This window comes from Colias philodice, chromosome 11 (genome assembly GCF_061535455.1).
Source record: "Colias philodice isolate Cphi_HAF_F1 chromosome 11, ilColPhil1 Martin Lab GWU primary, whole genome shotgun sequence".
NCBI classification, from domain to species: domain Eukaryota; kingdom Metazoa; phylum Arthropoda; class Insecta; order Lepidoptera; family Pieridae; genus Colias; species Colias philodice.
In genome coordinates this window covers 4,897,627-4,914,493 of record NC_143096.1, presented here as the reverse complement: position 1 = coordinate 4,914,493, position 16,867 = coordinate 4,897,627, and the positions used below count along the sequence as shown (strand labels likewise).

General features: G+C 30.4%; 1 protein-coding gene across 1 annotated transcript in view; it reads right to left on the bottom strand.

Annotated features, from left to right (window-relative positions):
* Positions 1-15,866, bottom strand: part of LOC149484548 (uncharacterized) — a 36,880-nt gene extending 21,014 nt beyond the window's left edge. The window contains exon 1 of the mRNA XM_089700737.1: positions 15,718-15,866. The gene's annotated coding sequence lies outside the window, so the exon portion shown is untranslated. The remainder of the gene's footprint in view (positions 1-15,717) is intronic.
* Positions 15,867-16,867: the final 1,001 nt, after the last annotated feature.

The following is a 16,867-nucleotide window of genomic DNA, read 5'->3' as shown; positions in this document are numbered from 1 at the left end:
CTTTCTTTCGGAAAGTTGAAAGTTTCTCTGTATATGTCTCCTATACAGATAAGAACGACCAGCGACTATCAAGTTTGGGTTGTGGTTACTTTGGCAGGAAACAGGTAGTGAAGGTGTATAAAATAGTACCTAACTTTCATTATAGTTTAAAAGCTAAATTTTATATATGTTACTTGGGGACCTATAAAAAGACATTACCTTAAGAGCCAGACAGTTTTCATGGTTCTTACATCTAGCCAGACACATTTAAAAAATAACTAACATATCATCAAATTCACATAACTACCTAAAAGCGTAACAAATATGAAATAACCCACTAAAAACATTAGTTAACTATAATTATTAAAAAAATAAAAGTATAATAGTAATAAGGTTATTACTTATCTTTTACTTAGACTTATGTTGATGGAATTTCACGTATCCCGATGACTTTTTTATTGTGTCATCGAGATACGTGAAATTTCATCAACATAAACCCCCGTAAAAGATAAGTAATAACTTTATTACTTATATATTATACTTTTATTTTTTTAATAATTATAGTTAACTAATGTTTTTAGTGGGTTATTTCATATTTGTTACGCTTTTAGGTAGTTATGTGAATTTGATGATATGTTAGTTATTTTTTAAATGTGTCTGGCTAGATGTAAGAACCATGAAAACTGTCTGGCTCTTAAGGTAATGTCTTTTTATAGGTCCCCAAGTAACATATATAAAATTTAGCTTTTAAACTATAATGAAAGTTAGGTACTATTTTATACACCTTCACTACCTGTTTCCTGCCAAAGTAACCACAACCCAAACTTGATAGTCGCTGGTCGTTCTTATCTGTATAGGAGACATATACAGAGAAACTTTCAACTTTCCGAAAGAAAGGAAAGTCTGGCCGTCGTGGGCTCTTATATTATAGTATTTACTATTTACAACAGAAATATAGTTTGAAAGTTGTAATTTTTCAATTTAACCATAATAAATTATCCAAATATAGAACATAATTTTATATACAATTCCTTCGTATTTCGACAGAATAGAATTGATTCTATGAAGTTTTTATTGCTAGAAAACGTTAAAAAAAGTTTGTCGCTGTTAACTATGTGTCATACAGATTACATTAGTTACAATATTGATCATTATTAATTAGTAAGTACGACCGTATCATCCTTTACAATACAACAATTGATAACATAATTGAATCAACCAAGAATCAATCAAAAACATCAGTACGATACACTCCATCTGCTACACTAAGCGTAAGCCTAGCATGTCAAAAGCCCGTGTCCGAGGATGGCGGTGCGAAGAGCTGTTAGCGCTGTACAGTGTAGGTACCTACTGTACAAACCTAAGAGGCTAACAAGGAGACAATAACGTAATTGAAGTAGCCGATATAACTAGAACTGGAATGAAAGAGCTTCTCAATCTGCACTGCGATACAAAGAGAATGACGTCCCTAGAGCACACAACGCAAATACACTCTCTGATTTGTTTTAATGACCTTTTTATTTTAAAATAAACGATAACTTCGCTGAAATAGGAAACGTTTTGTACCATCGGGAATAACTTAATTGGAAATATACAGTTTACTTATTTGAAAGAGTTCATTGTATAAGCATTTTAAATACAATTTTCCAGTCTATCTCTTGTGAAGGTGAAAGTTTGAAATAATTTTTATTTAATTCTGAATGGTTCAATGACGATTTTTTTATGTTTAAATTAGTTTTCCCAGAAATTTTAATGGTTCATGGAATTTTACACGTATTGGAATTCTACTGAAGTTATGATTTTAAATTGTTCACATTAAATGTTGACTTGATACGATTGTATAATTTTAATAAGAATTCAATTTAGGATAAGCAAATGAACTAGTCTATATTAAAAAAAGTAATTAAGTTAATAACAATTGAAAAATTATATACAATATTAATTTTCAATTGATTGTAAGAGCTTTTTAATAAACAGATTAATTGACTGTTTTATGAAGTTTTTAATATACCTACTGAAGATAATTTTCGCCCTCTTCAGATGATATCTTATCAGAAATCGCTTTTAATATAAGTCACGCTTTGTTTTAGGAGAATAAAGGAAATAAAAGATATTGTAGCTACATTTTGTTCAGTCTAAATTTATTTCAGCAATTCAACCTGGCGCTCTGAATTCAGATTAAGTATATCCTTTCTGAAGTTATGGAAAAAGTTAAAACAATCGAATCGAAATTCGGAATCTATATTAATAAGATAAAACATTTTCGTCATGGTTTGTACAATATAGATATAGAATAATTTTATTTTTTTGCATGGTTTGTCCAAATAAAGATGTTGGTACCAAATTTGTGTCTTCAACATACTATGTAGTTTAAATATGTATGCAGCAACAAAATAACATCTAACTCGGTATTTATAAGTCTATAAGTCTGTACTTGTTAGGATTACTGTACACATTTTAATATTATAACTTTACTAGCCTTCCGCCCGCGGCTTCACCCGCGTTTTCAGAGAAAACCCCGCATAGTTCCCTTTCCCGTGGGATTTCTGGGATAAAACCTATCCTATCTCTCAAGTTGGATCGAACTGCACATGGTGTGTGAATTTTATTATAATCGGTTAAGTGGTTTAAGAGTCCATTGAGGACAAACATTGTGACACGAGATTTATACATATTAAGATTGTTTCGTAAATAGCGTTCGGTGACAGAGAGCGGTTGGAGCTATGCGCCGAACTGTCAGCCGAAAGCTTGATCAATAGAGTTCCGAGCGGTCAAAAATGTTGTTCCATTTTGTTTGTTTCATTGTTCCTACGACATGTCAGTCTGTTCATATTTCCATCATTGCACTACTTTTGTAAAGCGTGTCATTTCGAACAATGCGCAATGTATGTGAAATTCGGCTGGCTGGTTTGCTGTGCGAACGTTGTATAACCTTTACTTACTATGTGGATTTTACTTATAAGGGGCTTTTAACATGAATCTTGTTTTCTTTAACAATCCTGTATTCGCCAAGATAATCTATATCTATACTAATATTATAAAGAGGAAAAGTTTGTATGTATGTATGTATGTATGTATGTATGTATGTATCGTTTTCACGCATAAACTACTGGACCGATTTTGATGAAATTTGGCACAGACAATCTTTAGACCCTGAGAAAGAACATAGGCTACCTTTTATTGCGAAATATGTACCACGGGCGAAGCCGGGGCGGACCGCTAGTGCTATAATAAAATGATAATTATTTCCTTTCGGTAAAAGTTAAAAATATGTCGTGCAAGATTAAAATTGTTATTTCAAGCTTGATAAATACTTTATATTTATAACATTCATAATGTAAAGTATTTTTCACCTTAAAATAGAAATCTTTCTATTTTAGTAAAGTAAAATAATAATCACATATCTGACTTACAAAAAATCAATATGCCTTGTAGCATACATACCTCAATATTCTAAAATACCTAAGAACATCTATACATAATAATCTTATCTAAGCATATAAAAATGAACAACCTTCTCTTCATTTATTACATTCTGTGCACATAGTCTGTTCAATTTTAGTTATTGCATTAACATCATTTCAAATTAAACTTTTAATTAGCTTTTATCTTGTTCTAATAACGGAGTCACTTTGGTTTCATTAGTGCACGTCGCTTTAAAACGCTTATTATATTACTAATTTATATATTTATTTTTGCTTTTATTTAACAGGGCAGCAGATCTGATGGTGCGCCTGATGGTAGGCGGTCATCGCCGCCTCTGATCTTTTACAGATTGAGGGCTACTGCAAATGCGTTGTCTGTTTTTAGCGAGTAATGGATAACCACCAACACTATGAAAATCTCAGAGGACATCACGTACGCTATATTAAAAATGTAAACGTTCAGAATCTTCAGTCATCCTTGTATATTTGGTCACGGTGACTAATCTCAACGGAGGCAAGCGATGCGAAATATTTTATAGTGCACAAGCGTGAGTGTAATCACAGGTGCACTTTATAACTTCTTCCTTTTCTACTCTGACGGGACAGTATCATTTTGACACGATCATAGAGGATCTTTTTTATCTGGCTAATATAGGAATTATCCCTTAGAAACTATCTGACTATTGACCGTTTTCTTGGTAGAGTTGTTCAATAGACAATAGGTATTACGGGCGAGATTTTTCTCTATAAGAAACTGCTTGCACGTAAACGTAAACGGTCGAATTAGTAACCTTACCACCTATTTGTACTCTAACCATTTATCTAATAATCTCTTCTTGTATTTCAATATAATGGTTAATGTAAACTTTGAATAACGTTTGCCTATTAAAACGGCACTCAACTCTACAAACGACGCAAGTCAATTCCTATAGTGACAGATATTACTTTATTCCAATTGAGTGCATGCTAACATTATTTAAAGATTACAAGCAATATCCAGCTCTTATCTGATAAAAAATAGCCTGTAACCCGATTATATGGAGTGATCCAATTTAGTGTAGCGGGTTAGTAAAATCAATGAATATTAATAACGTTTAACGAACATTCGATTAATCTAAATGTGTGTCTACTCGATCACAACGCCGTGTTGTGTAAACATGTCGATCTCGTCTAAATATAACGAGACTAAGTAATTTGTTTACTCATTTGGAATACGAGTTTTTGCACTATTTTTTATCCCGATTTAGTGACCGAAGTATTATTGGATGCTCCAATGAACGAGTCAGAACAATGGAATTTACATGTATAGGATAAAACTCGTAAAATCTATAGTAGAAAAACCACGATGAAGTAAATAATATTAACATTATATTACTAAATTTGATACGATAAATCATAAATGAATGTATGTTCCTTCTTCTTTCAATTGAAACTGAAGAATTTTAGCTCGTGAAAAATACTCTCATTCATCCTCTAGAATGGCAACATTAGCAATATAGGTAAGAAGTTTCTACAAAAAGTACAAATACTATCGGTCGTTAAACAGTATTATCGCAATGTAGTTGTCCTACTTTATTACGTTTATCTTTCCGTTGACTAAAAAAACTTTATTTTCAAAGTTCTGATTCCTAGAACCTTTAATATTTAGATCAATTCTATAAACTGGAGAAATATGGCCTTCATTTTTCACTTTGGAATAATATATTCCATCCATTCACTTAAAATGTTATTGATAACGTCATCGTAATTCTTCCTAATATAAAAATTTCCTTGTTAGTTTTTACATCTTATAGAGCCATCTTTCATATATGATTATACCAATACATATGTAATTAAAAAATAAAAACACACCTACAATCTTATTAGGATAGTCAACAATTATTTGCCTATTAATGCATATTATATACAACATAATGCATAATGAATATGCAACATGGATTACATCGATGAAAACATATCAATATTGAATGTTAAAATACAAAATAATTGAATTACCTTTTCAGAACGCAAAAGTCATATATCGATTCCGGGAACCTATAAACAACAACCTCTTTGATGCAAATTGCAAAGCGGGCGTCTGATTATCATTAAACTACAGTAAATTGGTACACAATTGTTAACTTGTTCTAAATTATTCAAAAGGGGAGAGTTTATTTTTACTCGGAATGTAAGAGAACGTTAAAAATGTTGTTAAAAATTTCAGTGTATATGTATTGTTTAACTTCAATTATTATGAAACAAAATGTACTGTATTTATGGTGAGCAAATAGGAGTGCAATAAGTGTGAGAGAGACTTGATCATTCAATCAAAAACTAGACTTATTTGTTACTTGTTTTTTAATATACTTTCACAAATAATCATATAGAATAATAGAACATAAATTCGTAGTTCTTGCATCAGAACCTCTTTATTTACCGAACAGTTTCAAAATAAACACTTTTATTTGTTATGATGATTTCCTTCCTTCAACATCACAATCTAAACCTCAAATCCGATACAAACAGCGTCTCCCTTGACGCTTTATTTTATTGTCCATTCGCATGCCAATGAACTGTCTCGAATGTCTCGGGAATATTGCGCTTTTGCAAATATCCACGAACGAAAAATTGAAGTATTCACACTTTTTGTGAAGTTTGCTTCAATCCAACCAACCTTTTAAAGGAACATTATATACGTTTATTGGTCTACGTTTCAACTCTGCCAATTATGTACCTATTGTTAGTTTATATTTAGTTTTTATTATGATACTGATATTGTGCGAAATCTAATAAGTTTCAAAATGATAAAAGCGATGAAACTAAACAATGAAAACGTTCATAATAACAACTATTTATACAACATAATATTAACCAATAGGATTCGAATTTAATATTAACTCGCATTCTATTGCGTAAATTATCAGAATAGTGCACAAGAATAATTTCAATATTTCAGGTTTTAATGTGAAAATAATTTCGATCAATGTATTTGTATTATATTGGCTATTACTTATATTTCTATTTGTAACGTTATTAAAAGATACTACACCCCGAAAATATATTTGTATTTATTCAGCCGCTCTCAAAGAAAAGCGAAACAGCGAATACTAACGAAACATTGCACAGATGCTATGCGTGTTTTACGATTGCAAATAATCTTACATTTTCAACGTTACGTTTTATAGCAGTTGCATAATCTTTCAAGCTCACCCGTAAAGAGTTTGAGTCATATAAAGAAAATCAAATGTTGTATGTGTTTATTATGGCATATAATATTATGTGTAACAGATATATGTAAAACAACTAGCTGTGCCCTGCGGTTTTACCCGCAGTGCTCCGCTCCTGTTGGTCTTAGCGTGATGATATACAGTCTATAACATTCCTCGATAAATGGGCTATCTAACATTGAAAGAATATTTCAAATCGGACCATTAGTTCCTGAGATTAGCGCGTTCAAACAAACAAACTCTTCAGCTTTATTAGCATTATTAGTATAGATTAATATATTATAGAAACTTTCAGCCACATTAACATATAAAATTATACATAATATTATTATATCAACTGTTATATAGTCAATTGCACTGAAGATAGAAGACATTACACTATAGAGTACACATATATTATACACGTTTCCACACACTATCATCGCTCAATGCGACGGAAGGTCCAAGACAATGGGAGAGAAATCAAGCAGACGATCGGCTGATTTACATGCTCTCTAGTCTCTACGGCAATAGAATGTTGCCGAACCATCTTAGATCACATCGTACGTTTATATAACCTTTTCATCTACGTATATAATTAATGTGAAGTCCATTGTAAATTATTAAAACTAGTATACCTAATAAATGCAATATATTAATGGCTACATTCACAGCTACTTATTAATTACTAGCAGTTCCCCGCGGTTTAACCTGCATTGCTCTGCTCTTGTTGGTCTTAGCGTGATGATAATATATAGATAACCTTATAACCTTCCTCGATAACTGGGCTATCTAACACGGAAAAAAATTTTTCAAATCGGACCAATAGTTCCTGAGATTAGCGCGTTCAAACAAACTCTTCAGCTTTATAATATTAGTATAGATTTAAATATAATGTTCTAGTTCTGTATGATAAAATGTAATGTCAAAAATATATAAACATTTACGTCATGTTGTTAAATAGGCCATTAGGGACATTATGCGGTAAAACTGGCCTTTAGAATTGTAAGTTTTGTTTTAATCTGATTACAGGTAATTGTTATAAATTTGCAAACACCGAGCTAAGCTCAAGTTAATATAAACATAAGGGATAAGGATCCCATACCGGTTGCCGACGTGTTCTTCAGGGAATCCTGTTTATACTTCGTTGCACCTGGGTACTAATCATTACTCATGAATATTAAGGAAAGTGTTATCACATATAAGATTTCCCGCTGAATTGTTGTGTATGATTATTGTACGAGTTATCGTTTCTACCATTCCGCGTAATGATGCAATTTGTGCCATGGCAATAACAGGAACAATTGTTTTACTTTTATTTACTTTTACTGCTTTCTATTTTAGATTTCCTAAAAATGTATGAATCAAACTGGATCGTCTGAAGGCATATGTATAAAATATCGAACGTATAAAAATTTCATGCATGGGTATGTAACAATTTCGTTATTCAGTATTTAAATTAAACGGCTCATTTAATGTTTGATAAAATATTCTGTTTGTTATTTAATGTCATAATCAAATTGCTCTCAATTAACGCAATAATAATTAATTATATATGGATCGACTAATTGATAAAAATGTTATATCAAATGCTTAAAATTGCAGTATGATAAACAATGATTACAAATATACTCATATTAAATAAAATAATGAATTAATTAAAAAATATGTTAAATTACATAAGGTAACAAAAAGACATATTTATGGTAATTAGATTTCGAAATCTTCAATTATGCCTTTGACATATTTTAATCAGATTTCACGACTTGAGTTTCATAATTATTATATTGTAATATTAATAGTATATACGAAACTTTATCAAATAGCGACAGGGCTATATTTGTAAATAAAAAGCAATTAAAACAAAATTAATATTATCTTTTTGATGAGTTTCATTTGAAGAAATGTTATAATTTTTTCTTATTCAACTCAATAAATCGACCCTTTTTCTACGTTGAGAACTACGTTGCTCAATAGCATACAAGAATCAAGAAAAATCTGTTAAAAAAGAATCCCTTCCATTTCTTACGTTGCACAAGTATCTATTTGGTATCTCAATTCTATTCCATAATACTACATATATATATAGGTATATAAATTATCTGTCCCTGCACTAACTTCACTTTACATGCGCCATTGAAGACTATCTACAGAACCTTTGGGTAAAGAAATTCTATAAACCAGTGTTTGAGTTTATCCAAAACAAACCAATAAACGTAAAAATCTATTCCATTTATGCGCATGACAATATTGCATATTACTCTTTTTGACTTATGTTTACAACCCGCGTTATATAACATATCTCACGATAATGTATCGAAACCGTTATCATATCATATATTTATTATTTTAACGAATAAAAATAAGCGATAGAAAAGTGAAATAGTTTTCAATTCAATATTCTATTCTTCTTAAATTCGTTTTCGTAAATATAAGATATTATACTACATACTTTGTAAACGTGCATATGTTTTCTTTTATATATGTATTACCATTCCGTCATTGTGAGTATTTGAGTACCTATTTAATTTGTTATCAGTAAGTACCGAGCGTACCTGATTTGCTAATAAAACCACTTAGAAAATTAAGAAAATATTAACAAAAACAAGCAAATTTATTCACATTTAAAACGAATACCCTGTTTTTCTGCTAAACCAACAAACAAATTTAATTTATTTACGATTCCAGTGAGATGAAATATTGCGTTGAAATGGATTCATAAAAATAAAATTAATGAAAATATTGTAGAAGTTGGCCATTGAACGTTATTCGACTGTAATTTATTAAAAGCTCAGAACTCACCCATTTGACTTTTAAAAATTAATAGGATCGCCTGCTGGCCTAAATTCGATCTTCCTTCTAACGGCTCTCACCTGCGTTCGACTGCACATATCGCGATGAAACATACATTCTACAAATCTGCATTGTAAAAATAGTAAAGAAATATATGAATATGTATAGAGGATTCTAAAATACATATAGAAGAACGAGTTTTCTTGTATAGTATTAATGGTAGCTTAATAAGTAGATATCAGCAGATATGGAATCTGCCCTCCTATTTACAATAGTTTATACATGGATTCATACACTTGACATTGACTCAGTCCTATTATTGGACGGAGCCATTAATAACGAGGAGACCCTAATTACTTTAAGTTAGATGGGTTCAATCCAAAACTATTCTTTTGACATTGACATATTGGTATTGATTGATTACATATTGTATTAAAACATAAACATAAAAAAATATTTTTCAAGAAACAGGTACATCATTATGTTCAGACCCTGACCTTCGAACTAGTGGTAGACTGTGTTTCGAAGGCCAGTTGCATTAAAACATTGAAGTAAATGTAAATAAAAAACGAAACCAAATATTTAATAAAATATAGTAGTAACTGCAGATAATAAATAAAATAGACACGTATTTCGATCCTTTAATTAAGTCCATCAAGATAATTCATAAATCTCATAAACATATAAATAAGCTCACAATTAATGTTCTCCTGATTATTATTAAGGCTTTAATGTTATTAAAGCTGCTATAAAGCTGAGCGAATCCTTACAATAACTAACAAGTTCATATAGATCCGAATTCAATTAAAAGTTTCATGAAAAGCTTGCAGCCATGTTTCAAATTATTCATCGATAGTGAAGTGAAACTATGAAAAAGTACCTTAACGATGGAACATATTACAAAATCGCTAAAACGGTACCTTTCCTAATCACCATTTATTATTACTCCGTTGCTATACATATATTTATTTGCCGTTTCCTTTTTAATAAAAAATATGTTTTGTATCAAATAATGCGAACTCCGTACACTCCTTCAAAAACTAAATAGAGTTAAATAAGAATTAAGAATAAGTGGTAAATTACACTACAATATAGGTAATTATGTTATGATAACGAAAGGCCATAGCTCAGCATAAGGTCGCAAAGCAAGCTTCACAACACTGATAATAATTCTGCCAGATACCGAGATTAGATAGTTTAGTAGAACTAGTAGATCTCTTGAGACATTATGATAGTGGTAAGATGTAGATGGCAGCCTGTCAAATAGTTTCCATAATTGTCTTTAATATACACATCGGCTTAACACCATTTTAATAAGAGCAAAACGTGAATATTGATGAAATGGTAATCATGCAATATCCAATAATGGTAACGACGCCCGTATCTGCAGCCACATGAGCTCCTTATTTTATTACATTTACCTAATATATAACATTAATAACTATTTGACTGACCTTGCCTTGGTGGACCCTGCCTTCCAAGCCAGAGGTCGTGGGTTCGATTCCCACCCGGGGCAAATATTTGTGTGATGAACATAGATATTTGCTCTGTGTCTGGATGTTAATTATCTATATAAGTATTTATTTAAAAATTATGTATGTATGTTTATCAGCCATCTGGTTTCCAAAACACAAGCGAAAGCTTAGTATGGGATCAGATTGTGCCATGTGTGAAAATTGTTCTGAAAAATATTTATATTTATTTATTTATGTTATACTAGGTACTTATTTCATAAACGTGAAAGGTTGAGACGGTGAATGCATGCTCTTTACACACAAAAATAAATAATATTATGAATCATATTAGAAGAAATGTGATTATTTGTTTTTAATAATTGATTGTACGAGCCTGCAAATTTATACCGCAATACTATAATTTTAAGAATATTGAAAACGTAAAAACGTATTAATTTAAAAACTTTAAAAGCTATAATAAGTTAAGCTTTTTCATATTAAATAGTGAAATAACGAGTTTTCTTATTGCAAAGTGTGTTGTTAGCATATATTTACATATTTATGTTAGCTATACTAATTTTATGTTCTTAGTTTTTTTTAATACTAGACTCTAGACTTATATATTTCAGTTCACTTTTAATTTTTTTTTAATACTCTTTAAAACGGCCATTACAGCAATAATCGAAATTTTATAAATAAATATTTATGTTAGCTATACTAATTTATGTTCTTAGTTTTTTTTAATACTAGACTCTAGACTTATATATTTCAGTTCACTTTTAATTTTTTTTTAATACTCTTTAAAACGGCCATTACAACAATAATCGAAATTTTATAAAACATTTTTATTTCTCCTTCGAACCAATCACTATTAATTAAAAATGATACATTCGTTTTAGCAAGAATTTATATTAAAAATTCAATAAAAGTAATATGAAATGAGGATTATATTTCTTGTTCTCGCTGTAAAAGAATATTCACTTTTATTAAATTAGTAATAGCCGCCGTTTCGTTGAAAGTTTTATAATTTTTAATTAAAGTATGTTAGTGAGAATATTTTTTGATTGAACCTACCTTACTTATGCCATCTCACACACGTGGTTTTTATAAGATATAAAAACCTATAAAAGGTCTGAGGTTTTTTATTTGCATTTAATATACCTTATTAATCGTTTGATATTTGTTTAAAATGCATTTAAAGTTTAGTCATGTAAAAGATCTATTTCACGTTATAAACTCTAACAAACATTCGTGTAACTTCTCTACAAAACTCAACGACGCTCGAAAAACTTTCCGATGTGTACGGCGTTGTAGCTACCTACTGCTAATTTTGTATATGTATAAAAGTTAAGAACAATCTTCAGAACAACTTGTGACTACACCAATTTTAACTCGCGTCAATCAAATTATAATTAATTTTGGTTGAAACGATAATACACTGTATCGGTTTATATACCGCATAATTAGTATGAACATAATTAGATATTACATAAAGATATAGTACCGGCGTGTAATTGAATATATTATGGGCTGTACGGAAATTTGATCCGTGATTTTGTCTTAATCTTTTGAATATAACTTATATAAAACAGCGTTTTCAATATCTTTATGCCTTGAAATAACTGTGCAAAAAGCACAACTTTTTGTAAATAATATATATACTATGTAAGAAACCTTGTTTATTTTATATTATGTCCTTTATCTGAATATAAACAAAGAGTATTATTAGAATGATAAAATGGTAAAGCAAAAAGTAAAGTCAAGTAAAAAATATTTATTGATATATCAAGCTTATAGTTCTCGTTGATACAAAAAGCTGTTAACTCAGATTATAATATTTAAACAAGATTCATATTAACTGTTATTTATATTATATATTATATGAATCTTGTTTAAATCTCCAAGCTGTACAACATATAATTGACAACAAAGACAAATTCAATAAAAGGAACATAGCATAATATCTCCTGTGTCCAGCGCGTTCGAATTCGGAGTTGCCACAATAGCGGGTAACAACTCGAGAGACTTGTCGTTATCGCATCTTGAGATCGATGTATTGTTGTTCAATTCATCGTAAGGGACGGCTGTAATAATTGTTGTCTAGGAACTAGATGCGATTTTGAAGTAATTTTCTTCCAAAATGGACATCGTGTATAACCCAAATGTATGTTTATGGCAAAAAGAGTAGGTAAAGCTTCGTGTAAAAATTAAGAGATTTTAGTATTTATTTTATTTTAATTTCAAAGTTTCATTTTATGGATAAAGTACAAAACTAATTGATATTATGTTGGAATGTGGTTCTCAGTCGTTATATTTTCACGCCAAAAATGCTTCATGCCAGGTGCCCCATCAGCTACACCATAACAAATTACATATTTAAATATAGCCTTAACAAACGACGTTAATGCTAATAAATGAAAGATGAAAAAATAACGTATCTCTCATCTTAATACAGAGGTAAGAATAAATTTAAGAACACATAGTCTCTGGTTGGGTAGAAATAATAAATATGTCGTTGTTTTGGTTTTCTATTCCAGGATTCAACGAAAGCATGTTTCATCGCGGTACGTGCATTGGAACGTAGGTGAGCCTCGTTAGTCGTCGAAACTCGAACTTCGATCACGGGGTTTTTTTTATATTATTAAAGTAAGGCATCAGAAAAATATGTGTATTGTGTATCTATTTCAAAATAAATATATAAAATGTACCTTTTTTATTTTTCAAAACCATGATATTAATTTGACGACAATACCATTTTAAAAAAGGGTCATCTTGTTGTGTGAATAAATTATTTTATATGTAACTTTAAAATGCGAAAATCCAATTAGCTGACATGTATTTTCCAGATTTCATGAAAGGCTGACAACGAAGAAGTGAACTCGATAAAATTATTCACACAAACACACGTTAAGTAACGTTCATCATTTTATCGCGCTCCAATAACCGACTCTGATGCTTGCTGTGATCAAATAAGTATTACAAAAATATTTATAGTTCGATTAATTCCAGAAATCCTTATATTTTTCATAAATTTTCAAATTACCAAGTATCATTTGTGTAGGTACAAAAGACGATGGCCATTAAGCCCCTGCTTAAAAAGTATAAAAGGGACAAAGAGACTGTTCTTTTTAATAAGATTATGATTGTATCGGTATTTACTTTGTATAATATGCAGTGACCTGTACCTTAGAGTACGCCGACACAAACATCAATTCAGATTTGTAACAAGTCTCTTGTATAACGATCATCCAATGCACGTGCACAATAGATATATTGTTATCTTAAGATGACATACATTTCGTGTATGTCGAAAATCTCTACCATTATTTCGTTTCAAGTATTATACATAATATTCGAGTTCCAGCATATTCCTACCCGTACAATACAATAAAATTATAACTTTAACAACCAACGTTGTGTTTTTGTTATTGTCAATGCAACAAAACTATTTTTTTTTACATTTTTCATAGCATTTCGTTAGTGTTGAGTATTGGTATGCAATGGTTGCAGATTGCATGTAGTTATTACGAGTCGCTGCGAATCGCTTTGTAATTAACGAAGTGACACCACTAAGCGACCATTAACTATGTTAATATTTCAGTCAGTCTTATACGATGTTATAGTAGTATATTTAGTTCCTCAGAGTTGTTTTTTAGTTCATCATGCTCCTGACTATTTAAAGAATTTTATAAAAGCCAATCATTTAAATAAACCTTAAGTAACGTACACATTAAAACAATATAGAACAAGGTCGCAATAAACACGTGGATCTTAATTTTCCGAAGGATATACAAAATTATTTCTAGGCTAAAATAACGTTTATCAAGTGTATCTCAAGCGATATCTTCAGCCTCGTAATTCGCTTTAATGAGCTATTACTATCTACGCCTCACATCTTCGTCGTGTGAATTATCTATTATTTTTCTCATCTTACCTCTTCTATAAAGAAATATAATAATCGTTTCTCCTGTATTTTAAGGAAGAGAGTCGATTATTACTTATATCTGAATCCATTTTATTTTGGCCAATTCAATAAGAGTGCGGAAATTGTTGACCTCACTCAACTGTCAAACACTTTATTGTCGGAGCCAATCAATGAAGGGCGTTATGAATGCTTAAACTTCACTTATTGTGGAATTACAGTTTTGATGGTACAATACACTGCAGACATATAGTTTTAATTGGATTTTGTGGAATGTGAATTGTCAGTCTAATAAAATTATTTAAAATTTTGTTTTATGTCAATCTTAAAAAAACTATACATAAATAAATAATAACTCGAAAAATAAAAAGATACCTCTACTTGATGAACAATTACTTAAATTGGATAAAACGTTTACTTTTGAAAGATTTGTTAACTAGAGTCAATAAATTTAAATGTGAATATAATTCATATGCAAACAAAGAGTACATTTATGTGTCTTTATAATACAGAAGATATTTTTAAAGTCATTGTTGACAAAGAATAGAAAGCGTACGTACAACAATTTTCCTACATTTTCCGCATCTGTGTCAAGTCGGTAGGAAAAACTGCTTCATTTAAATTAAAATGCTCATCTCTCTATGTTTATTCATATTTAAACAAAATTACAACAAAATAAATGTATACGACTTAACATGTTAATATTATAAAATTGCTTTAAAAGTATGTGTCTAGATATAGAAATAAAAAGAAATGTTTAAAAATGTTCTTATCAGACTATTTAAGTTATGAACCCACATTATTGGCAGCCCAACTTTAAGAGGCTTCAATTTATATTTATATTATTTATACAACGAATCCAATAAAAAATAAACTTATTTTAAAATCCAATGAAATTATTTAGTTAACAATTATTAACCACAAATAACAACACCTTAGTTTAAATACTTAAAACTTACCGCTATTAATAATTATCCAATTAAAAAATGTGAAATAAATAAACAATTCACAAACACTACAGTCAATAGTTAGAACGATTAACGGGCACCGAGTGTTCGTAGGCGCGCTACGCGGGTTCTACGTGAGTGCTACGCGCGAGCGTTGTCGTCGGAATGTCAAGAATAACTGAAGCCGAAATACAGGACTGGGGCTGCGCCCGGTGCAGCTTAACCTCTACGCGGATGCAGTACGGTATACTTCTTAATACATCATGCTGCCACTACACTAATTACTTTCTATAATAACCTTACAAGGCTTAGCGAGATCCTTTTGACATACATTTTTAATTAATGTCACATTCATATCTTATGAAAACTTAACTTGTGATAAGAGCAAATTTAAAGAGGATTAAGATTTTTTACAGGTATACAAAGTTTATAACTGATATACTCATTTACACTGATTCATTAAAAAGTGTTTTCTTTTTCGGTTTTACGTTTATGATATAAGCCGTACTAGGTAAGTGTTAATGTTTCAGAGGGAATAATTATTTAGTATTTTCTCTTTTAATTGAAAAATGTATCAGTATTTTTTAGTCCAAATGGAACTTGAAGAGATTATTTTTGTTTTGACTGGAATAGAATGATTGCTTTGGACGTATTATATATTTCCAAACAAAGTTTTCAGCCAATATGTGAAGAAAGTTTTCAATCTAGTAAAAACAAATGTGGGCCACACTTATAAAGCCAGAATAAACGCAAAATAATAATTTCATTAGGCAGATCAACGATCTTTTTTAACAGTTCTATAGTCGATATGAATTCGTAATGAAGTAGAATGTAATATATTTTAAACGAAAACAATGGTGGGGCGAAAAGGTATTCCCACCTGGCATCCAGAGCTAGATGAATTTATTAGCATTCAAATGATTTATAACAAGCGGGCGGCAGCTGAATATTTTCTGATTCGCCTTAAATTAAATTCTTTCCTTCCTTTGAGTGGATTTCATTAAGAGTAACGAAATGCCAGGAAGATGAAAAAGATAATCTGAGCATGACTGCACGCTGAGTTTGCGTCGCCCCTCATCAACGTTTCTTGAGCCCTTTGATGGTCTTGGAACCTTTACATTAATTCTATAGCCAGTCAAATGAATATATTTTGTGAAACTTT